Below are 10,650 nucleotides of genomic sequence, written 5' to 3'. Positions count from 1 at the left end.
AACGTGGAATGATTCAATTAAATATTGCAATTTGAGATTATAAAGCAAACAGAGTTGGTGCAATCTGCTTCAGGATTTGACTCAAATAAAAAAGTCAGTCATATGCTATAATGGGGAAGCATAAAAATATTCACAGCTGCTATACATTTGGACAGTTTGAGTTGAAAGTAGCAGCAATGGGGGATATTTTAGAGGACATTAACCCTGCATTAATTCAGCAGGATGCCTTAAAGGGGATCATCATAATAAATTGTTGAAATATCCCCTCTGTACTTGTTTTGGAGGCAGAGATAGCAGGAATAACTAAAACACAGCACTGTAACTTTCAAATTGTGGACAAAAAAAAAAGACACCCCTAAATTAAAACCTTCTTGCTGTTCTGGGATGTCAGTTTTGATGTTATATTCAATCATGGGTGTCCACATTTTTAAAAAATCACACATTTTTTAAAAAGTCACATATAAAAGGCAAACATTAGCACAGAAATTGGAAGCCCTACTAAAAGAAGCTGATACAATGAAAATGTCATTCCTAACTGTTGTAAGAAATGTCCATCTGGGTTCAATTCCAAGTGGGAAGAAAGATACTGGAAATATGGAGGCTGATTGGAAAGCTGGTTTAATGAAGCAGAAACACCAAGCATGTGTGTGATTCTGGGTAGAAGACCACATGGAGTGGAGAGTGAGGCTTTGAACTTGAGCTTCCTGTTCCTGTGTCAAGAGCATGTATTCTATTGGTTGCTGTCAGACTGCCATGGGGCCATGTAAGATCATGTTTAACTTGAAGTCACGTTTGTTTGAACCTTAGACTGATGTAATGTAGGGACTTGGTTCTGCTATATGGTCAGTTCTGCTGATAGATAATCCTATTATGTCCTGGAGGGTCATGTCTTAATCCTATCACCCTAGAGTTTGTCTTGTAGATAGGTTGGCCCAATCTTTCAGCTTTTGTCTTTAGAAACATGTTTCTCCTTTTCTCATCCAGGGAATATAATATTCTGCCTTTTTAAAAAAAATATTTCTCAAAATATTTTGTTCTTCTAGGAGGGGGATAGATACATAACCTTTCTATTCTCTATTTTTTTTAACTGTAGATAGCTAGCACCTGAAATGTTAGTCTAAGAAGCTTTCTGTCAAGGTTGCAAATAACAGCTGAGAAATAAATCAGAGTACAATCCTTGGATTTCTTCCAAGTTCAAATGTATTAATAGAGCCATGTTGGCACATACCGTGGTCAATCTGGTATTGACGATCCTACAGTACCCCATCCAGGTTAAGGTTCATCCATCATCCCCACACCCACAAGTTCATCACATGCACCAGTCTGGCATCTGCACATCCATGAATCTCCTGTGTGTTTCCACTGGTGCTGGGCAAAAGATGACCTTGAAGTTTCAAGAAAGGAATTTATTGTGGCTAGTATCTTTGCCCCTCATGCAACCACCCTTCCCAATTCCCACGGTACTACTCTATTTATGGCAGGACAAAGTCTCTAACTCAAACGATGTCTTTGGCCTGACACTTTCACAGGCAATATAAATATGCCCATTTTAAAATCAAGATTTGACCCAGGAGTTGTCCAGAAAATTTGCATTTGAAAGCGAGTGGTTAGGAAGTAGATAGTTGTCAGAATGTTCAGCCAGGAACTCAGGAACCAACATAGATAAATAATGAAGACGGTTCAGGAGGAACAGGTTTAAGTAATTTTATTCTTCAATGTATTCAAAAAAATACTTTCTTTCTTCTTCCATTTACAGAATATACTTCACTTTAACTATGTACATGAAGGTATAACAAAGTAGCTATTATACTAACTCTGGTTGAACTATCTTACCACCAGTATGCAGCTCAATCTTAATGCCTCAATCAAACCACAAACTAAACCATCAACCAGCTGTACAACAAACCCAACAAAAACCACACCCACTGCAAAGGTGCTTTCCTTCTTATAATGATGTGGCCCAATTAGGTTGCAGCCTGAGTCATTGTGACTCAACATGATCACTGTTTTACATATTCAGAACCTTCTTTTACCTTACATGGAATATCACCTAGAATATTGTTTATTCTTGACAAGAGTATGTGTTGGATTCATTCTCCTGAAGCCCGTAATCTTCATGCTGAGAGCTGAAGTGTTGTTGGGGTAAAGGGACCAGTGAAGAAGTATAAGAGATTGCAAAGTTAAGGCTTATGGCTGCCTTCAGTTCAAAGGTCTAAGAGCTAAGGGAGGAAACAAAGCCCATCACAAGGTAAGCCTTACCTAGACCCAAAGAGCTTTGGTGGAAAGGGTTGGATGAGAATGTCTGATCTCATTGGCCAGGTGCTCATGTCTGCTTCAGAGAGCCTATCCCACCAACATTTGTCATCTGGCGGGTCCCAGGGGAAGAGCCTTCTCTGTGGTGGCCCCGACCCTCTGGAACCAGCTCCCCCCGGAGATTAGAACTGCCCCACCCTCCTTGCCTTCCGTAAACTCCTTAAAACTCACCTCTGCCGTCAGGCATGGGGGAATTGAGGCATTCCCCCTCCCTCCCCCGGGCCTATATAATTTATGTATGGTGTGACTGTGTGTATGACTGGTTTAATAATGGGGTATTTTAATGTTTTTTAAATTTATTAGATTTGTTATGAATTGTTTTATTGCATGCTGTGAGCTGCTCCGAGTCTACGGAGAGGGGTGGCATACAAATCTAATAAATAAATAAATAAATAAATTTCCCCCACTCCATTTGCTAGGTAACAGTGATGGCTAACCTTTTTTCCTTAGGAGCCAAAAAAGTGCCTGTGCACAACAGCATGTGCTGTGTGCCACCCCCAATGCAATGCTGCCCCGCAGGGCCCCCCCCCGCACATGCACAGGCAACCCATGCTCCCTTGCCCCGCATGTATGTATGGGTGACCCCCCCCCAATGGCCTGTTTTGGTGCTAGAAGACCCAGGAGGCTCTTCAGAAAGGCTTGCTTGTGCCAAAACAAGGGGGAGGGCTATTGCCAATCTCCACAATGTCTTTTCCCAGTGCATGCTGGTTTCCTCCTGGATTCCTCCATTCTGTGTCTTCTCCGATCTCCCCAATTTCTATCCCCAGTGCAGTATGAGGAAATGCCCCGTCCCTCATGCATGCATAACATAGACCCAAAGGCTAGCTGGCTGGCAGGAGGTATGCACATGCGCAGTGAGATCTGGCTGGGTGTGCCAGTAGAGAGAGCAGTGCATGCTACGTGCCATAGGCTCTCCATCACAGCTATATAAGGAATATCTAAGTAACAAGGCTTTATAAACATGACTTTATAAATCCCACCAGGTACAAGAAAGGTCATCAAAAGAGCAATGAGCTTTGAAGTGTTTAGAACCCTAATTCAACTCATTGTATAAAATTGGTTATTCCACACAACACACCCTGCTAGCCAATTTAGAATAGAATAGAATTCTTTATTGGCCAAGTGCGATTGGAGATTGGACACACAATGGATTTGTCTTGGTGCATATGATCTCAGAGTACATAAAAGTAAAGATTCTACGGAGAGGAACAGCATACAAATCAAATCAAATCAAATCAATAAACAAACAAACATTTATTATACTTTAAGATTTTACGGGGTACATGTGGAGCTGATCTGATCACAATTGGGGTATTTAATGAAAAGTACAATTCTGTTGTATTATAGCAGAATAACAGAACAGAATAACAGAGTTGGAAGGGACCTTGTAGGTCTTCTAGCCCAGCCTCCTTCTTAGGCAGGAAACTTTACACCACTTCATACAAATGGTTATTGAACATCTTGTTAAAATCTTCCAGTATTGGAGCATTCACAACTTCTGGAGGCAAGCCGTTCCACTGATTAATTCTTCTGTCAGGAAAGTTTTCCTTAGTTCTAAGTTGCTTCTCTCCTTGATTAGTTTCCACCAATTGCTTACTGTATATTATATAATAATTAATTATATTGTCTGAGGCCATGACCAGTGTGGCAAATGACTATGTCCTAGAATTTACAACCATAATTGAGCTCAAAGTTTATGTTGCTAAGTGAGACTTTTGTTAAGTGAGTTTTGCCCCATTTCATGACTTTTCTTGCCACAGTTAAGTGATTCATTGTAGTTATTAATAACCTGGTTGTTAAATGAATCTGGCTTCCCCACTGACTTTGCTTGTCAGAAGGTTGCAAAAAGTGTTCAGGGAACACTTGATCAGGGAACATTGAAATTGTCCTAAATATGAACCAGATATCAAGTATCCAAATCTTGGTCACATGACCATGAGAATGCTGCAACGGTCATAAGTGTGAAAAATGGTTATGACATACTCTCTCTCTTTGCTTATAAGGAATAACTGCTACTTCCAAATGTAATCCCCAAACTTCCTACAGTTATGCAAGCTCTGTGCTTTGTGTATAAAACTCTATAAAAGTTGAGCCAAACGTTTCTTAAAAAAAAAAAAAAATCCCACCTCTATTAACTATTAAGATAGGGCATGTCATCATTAAACATAAATGATAAATGGGATGGAGTTAGAGAAAGGGGAATGGGAGTGAATGGAATTGTTTGCACAATTTTAGCTGTAGTGATCTGCTGCCACCCTAATAATGAGTAGATGCATTATTGATAGCAGTGTTTATTCTTATAAACCCAATAGAGCAAGTTAATATTTAATTCAAAATCTATATACATGTCATCCTACTTACCCTTTGCTGGAATGGGACTGTTTTTTCTTTACAAATATTTTAGATGTAGCATTCACCTCTCTCTCTCTCTCTCTCTCTCTCACACACACACACACACACACACACTGTGCGTGTATCTGTTTCTATCATTATTGATCATTATCTAATCCAGGGGTAGGCAAAGTCGGCCCTTCTATGACTTGTGGACTTCAACTCCCAGAATTCCTGAGCCAATCATGCTAGCTCAGGAATTCTGGGAGTTGAAGTCTACATGTCATAGAAGAGCCAACTTTGCCTACCCTGATCTAATCTATATCATATCTATCTACTCTCTCTCCTATCCTCACACTTGCACCAACATGATTTGAAATCAAATATACTGTGCCCTTGTTCCTGTTGATAGGAGTATACTGTGGGCACTCCCAGACAAATGTATCACAATGAAAGCATTCTCTTCTACATACTATCTCCCCTGATGGTCCTGATGGTTTCCTTTACCAGAAAGCCAAATGAAGGTATTGTATTGTTATAACGCATTCTGGCTCTGGCTTATATTTATAGATTTGTTGGTTTGTTTTTGGGCAGATGGACATACAGTATCTACAAACCATCTTTGGATTCCATCCACTGTCTTCTACTTTCCAGAAGTGCAGGAATCGGCAATGAAATTGAAAATGATAAGGTTGGTGTTTTCCTTTACAGGATTGCCCAGAACTCTGATTTAGCATTCCTGATATGAATCTTTTGAGTTTGTACATGTTGGGCCCGAAGAACCAAGAATGACACACACAGATACTTTTGAATAGTTTATTGTTCTGATTCATGCCAGGCTAAAGCAACTTTCTGAATAGCTATGGATATACCTGAAATGCTAGAGAGGGGGTGTCTTATCTCTCTTTCCAAGCTTCCCTGCCTCTTTGCCCATTAGTAAGCAGCCTCGCCTTCTGGGAATCAATATATTTCATTCATTCATTCATTCATTCATTCATTCATTCATTCATTCATTCATTCATTCATTCTTGATTTGATTTGTATGCCGTCCCTCTCTGTGGACTCAGGGCAGCTCACAACAAACATAGAATACATAGTAAAACAATTTGATCCAATTAATTACAATTGAAAGACTTAAAAAGATCCTAAAAACTTAAAAACATTCAACTTATCATTCACTCAATAGGTCACTCTAAACACATTCTTTGGTCATGGGGGGAGGAAATCTAGTGGCCCCAGGCCTGGTGGCAAAGATGAGTTTTCAAACTTTTGGGGAAAGCCAGGAGGGTGGGGGCAGTGCAAATCTCCAGGGGGAGCTGGTTCCAGAGGGTCGCCCCCCCCCCACAGAGAAGGCTCTTCCCCTAGGCCCCGCCAGCTGGCATTGTTTGATCAACGGGACCCTAAGGAGACCAACTCTGTGGGACCTGGCATTTGTGCGGCAGAAGGCAGTTTCGGAGGTAGTCTGGTCCTATGCCATGTAGGGCTTCATAGGACATAACCAACACTTTGAATTGTGTCCGGAAACAAATCGGCAGCCAATGCAGTCCGCGGAGTGATGATGAGATATGGGCATGTCTTGGAAGGCCCAAAATCGCTCATGCGGCTGCATTTTAGATGATCTGAAGTTTCCAAACACTCTTCAAAGGTAGCCCCATGTAGAGAGCATTGCAGTAGTTGAACCTCAGGGTGATAAGGGCATGAGTGACCGTGAGCAAAGACTCCCTGTCCAAATAGGGCCACAACTGGTGCACCAGGTGGACCTGGACAAACGTCCCCCCCCCCTCGCCACACCTGACAGATGGTGTTCTAAAGTCAGTTGTGGATCTAGGACACCCAAGTTGTGAGCCCTCTCTGAGGGGGTCAATAATTTCCCCCTCCCATGGAGATGGACAGACAGATTGAGGTGTCTTTGGGAGGCAGTACCCACAGCCACTCCATCTTGTCTGGATTGAGTCTGAGCCTGTTGGCACCCATCCAGACCCTGACAGCCTCCAGACATCAGCACATCACTTCCACTGCTTCACTGAATGGACATGGGGTGGAGATGTACAGCTGAGTGTCATCAGCATACTGATGGCAACTCACCCCTTGCCCTTGGATGTTCTCACCCAATGGTTTCATGTAGATATTAAACAGCAGGGGGGAGAGGACTGGCCCCTGAGGAACCCCACAAGGTAGGACTTAGGAGTCGACCTCTGACCCTCCACTAACACCAACTGCGACCGGAGAGGTACAAGAACCACTGTAAAATGGTACCTCCCACTCCCAACCTCTTCAGTTGGTGCAGAAGGATACCATGATTGATGGTATCGAAAGCCGCTGAGAGGTCAAGAAGCACCAGGACAGAGGATAAGGAGTTGTTAGGAGTTGAGATTGCCTTGTTGCCCTTCTGAATTCTTAGAATCCATTCATATTGTTTTCCAACCTGGAGATAACTGGGCTTAGTTTTAAATGCTTAATGTTAGCTTAATACTTTTTAAAATACTTCATACCAGCATAAGAGCCTTTTTTAAAAAAATGTTCTAGTTCTTCTCAAATCCTCAATAATTAGGCAAAACATCTTCCCAAACACCCTTTTTAGATGCATCCAAAGTGTCTTCTCCAGTGTAATGGTCCCCATTGGATGTCACTCGCTAGGAAATATAATTCTGGCTCATCCAGACAGCAGCAATTTAAGGAAGGCTACATTGATTTGGGACTAGGTTGTCTCTTAAAGAAGATAGTTCTCTGTGCAGATATAGTCTCAACACAGATCAGAATGGGTTCTTAGATTTAGTGTTTTCAGGTAAATCAGCAAGGGTTTTCAAACTTCTGTTGTTTAGGACAGAACTGCATTAATGCATATATTCTCCTCCCAAAAGGTTCAAATTCTTGTGAGAGCACAAAATGTCATGATATTTTATGATTGTACATATCTTGTAAGATTTGTGTTTTCTCATGCCCAGGTATTGCAAAGGCTTCATGAGACCTTGTAAAAGCACTAGCAACACCTGAAATTATTTTTGGCCACTTGGGAAGCCAACATATAAGGTGGGCCCTGCATTATCAGTCCTAGTTCCTCTGTGGCCATTTAAAAAGTCTGAATTTGAGTACTTGGATCTCTGAATTATAAAACCTCTGATGTATATTCGTGGACTTATGTCCCCAATTTCCAAAGTCGCCATTTTGTTTCATTTACCAAAACTGGACGTCAACCCTTTGGACTGGATCTAGTATTTCCTGCCTTTAAATTTCAAGCTGCCATTTTAAATGACAGTGGTGGTTTAGTCAGAGAATTTCCTTTTGTCTCATTCCACACCATAGTTTTGACACCTTTTGTTCCATAGTGAGAACATTGGCTGACGGGTGCCTTTAAAAACTGAAAACCCTTGACTCCTAGATCATTATTTCTAGCCAGGATTTATTGCTCTTTGACATATGACTCCAATGAAGTTATTAATCAAGAGATGGAAGAGTCAGGTCATTTATTGTCTGCAGGTGATAAAAGATAATCCTGAATACTGAATACCTGGATAGTGATGAGGAGATAGAATGATCTGGCAGGGAGGGAGTGGGAAAACAGCACTGTGGGTAAAGGTATGCAATTTATGGTGAAGATTACCTTCCAAGTAATTAGTTTTTAAATCAGGCAGACATTTTGGGAGCCATTTTAATTATTTACGTTTTCTTTTACTCTTATTATTTATCAAATATTCTCACATACAGGCAGAGTATAGTGCGATGGGGCCACGCATCCTGAACTGAAAACCATTTTCATCACAAGTCACCGTCTGTCAAAAAATTTATCTCAGAATTTCCCTATCGGCAGTAGCCACAAGGATAGGAATTCTTTGGCCACATTTTCCCCTATAATCTCTCCTTTGGGACTCCCATCAACCTTCTTTATTTACATTCACTTCTTACTTTCTCCCATTCATTATAGGCAGCAATCAGCATATAGGGGCTCCCCCACCCTCCTCAAAGCTACTTTCCTTAAACATATGCTTAAATATTCCAGCCAAATCTCATGGCACTAAAAACACATTTCATTTTGTGAAATTGCAGTTATAAAAGGAAAAAGGGGGGGAGGGGCAAGAAATGATTTGAACAATATTGTCCCAGGGGACAAAAATGCACTTCTGCAAATTACTGGATTCTCATCCTGAATTTCACTTAGGGATTGTCTTGCGTGCGCTGTTCCCAGCATTTGCTCAAGTGCAATACAAATACAATCTTTACACACGTTTAAGAGTTTTCCTGTAAAGAATGTAATGTTCTGTGACATTTCTGTTGGCTTTCTGCTGCTTGGATGGTTTACCCTGGTTTGTTTATTCAATTTATAAAGCCACCTTCCTTCATGATTTTGAGATTAAAATGCCCTAAAGAGTCTTAAAAGCCAGATCTTACAAAAACCAGGGAGGATAACCAAAACCCAGCTGTACTGGCCGGAGAATTCTGGGAGTTGAAGTCCACAAGTCAAGTTTGAAGACCTTTGGTATAAGTGATGGTGTGGTAGGAGACATTGTTTTCTAGTCTCAAATCATCCACGAAGTTCATTGGGCTATTTTGGACCAGCCACTCTCAGCCCCAGCCAGAGTATTTGTGATAGGAATAAAAATTCACCACTTTTAAGCTCTTTGAGAAAAAATTGAATATTTATCCATCCTTTCTTTCCTAGTCTCTCATTTCATCAACTTTTGGAAACTAATGAGGAAAAGTTCAACTAACATAGAAACATAGAAGACTGACGGCAGAAAAAGACCTCATGGTCCATCTAGTCTGCCCTTATACTATTTCCTGTATTTTATCTTACAATGGATATATGTTTATCCCAGGCATGTTTAAATTCAGTTACTGTGGATTTACCAACCACGTCTGCTGGAAGTTTGTTCCAAGGATCTACTACTCTTTCAGTAAAATAATATTTTCTCATGTTGCCTTTGATCTTTTCCCCAACTAACTTCAGATTGTGTCCCCTTGTTCTTGTGTTCATAGTGGCCTCATGCAGCCTTGAATCTCAGAAAGTGTGCTAATGACCAGATGACTGCAAGGAATATAAATCCTTCCATCATCCACCATTTAGGCAGAACTGAAGAAGCCTCTTGGATGATAAGTAGTGTTGGGCAAACCCAACGAAGTTCGGGTTCGGCGAACTCATTCAAACTTGGCCTCGGAGTTCGGGCAAGTTCACCGAATCTGAACCCGAACCCTTCTCCATGACTTCAAAGCCCTGCCCCTGGAATCCCATTGTGGGATTCCCCACCTCTTTTTGCTTGCAGCGCCGCTGCGGCGTCCTTTTCCGTAAAAATAAAAATTTACCCGCCTTTTTGCAAGCAAAAGGAGGTGGGGAATCCCACGATGGGATTCCGGGGGCGGGGCTTTGACGTCATGGAGACTCCTTCCTGGCATGTGGCTTTATTTCCTCAACTCCCCATTTCAGCCGGCCAGGAAGAAGTCTTCGTGATGTCAAAGCTCCGCCCCTGGAATCCCATTGTGGGATTTTTTATTTATTTTTATTTTTATGGAAAAGGGCGCTGCAGCAGCTCCAGGGATGGAGCTTTGACATCACAGATACTTCTTCCTGGCCAGCCAAAATAAAGCCATGTGCCAGGAAGAAGTCTCCGTGTCATCAAAGCTCCGCCCCCGGAATCCCATCATGGATTTTCCATCTCCTTTTGCACCTCCCTCCCAACCTCCCGACCAGCTGACAGCTCAGTAGTCCACTCAGGGTGTCCAGGGGGAAAGCATTTTAAAATTCCCTGATATTTCCCTGACATTTCCCCTTTCACTTGCAATCTAGTTAAGGTGCGGTCGTAGATGGTGTCATACCAAACAGCTAAGCCATGGAGATATACCAGTAGCTGAGGAAGCAAGTTGTTGCCACAGTTATGCTCATTTTTGCTTGACTCTGTCAGGCAGCGCAATCAGTGGTTTTTTTTTTACATGATTTTTCCTTGACTTTTAGACATTTTAATAGTTTTTCCCAATTTATTCCCTGATTTATTCACAAATTCCCTGATAATTCCC

The sequence above is a fragment of the Erythrolamprus reginae genome, chromosome 2 (genome assembly GCF_031021105.1).
Source record: "Erythrolamprus reginae isolate rEryReg1 chromosome 2, rEryReg1.hap1, whole genome shotgun sequence".
Taxonomy (NCBI): domain Eukaryota; kingdom Metazoa; phylum Chordata; class Lepidosauria; order Squamata; family Dipsadidae; genus Erythrolamprus; species Erythrolamprus reginae.
Note: the sequence above shows the minus strand (reverse complement) of the source record.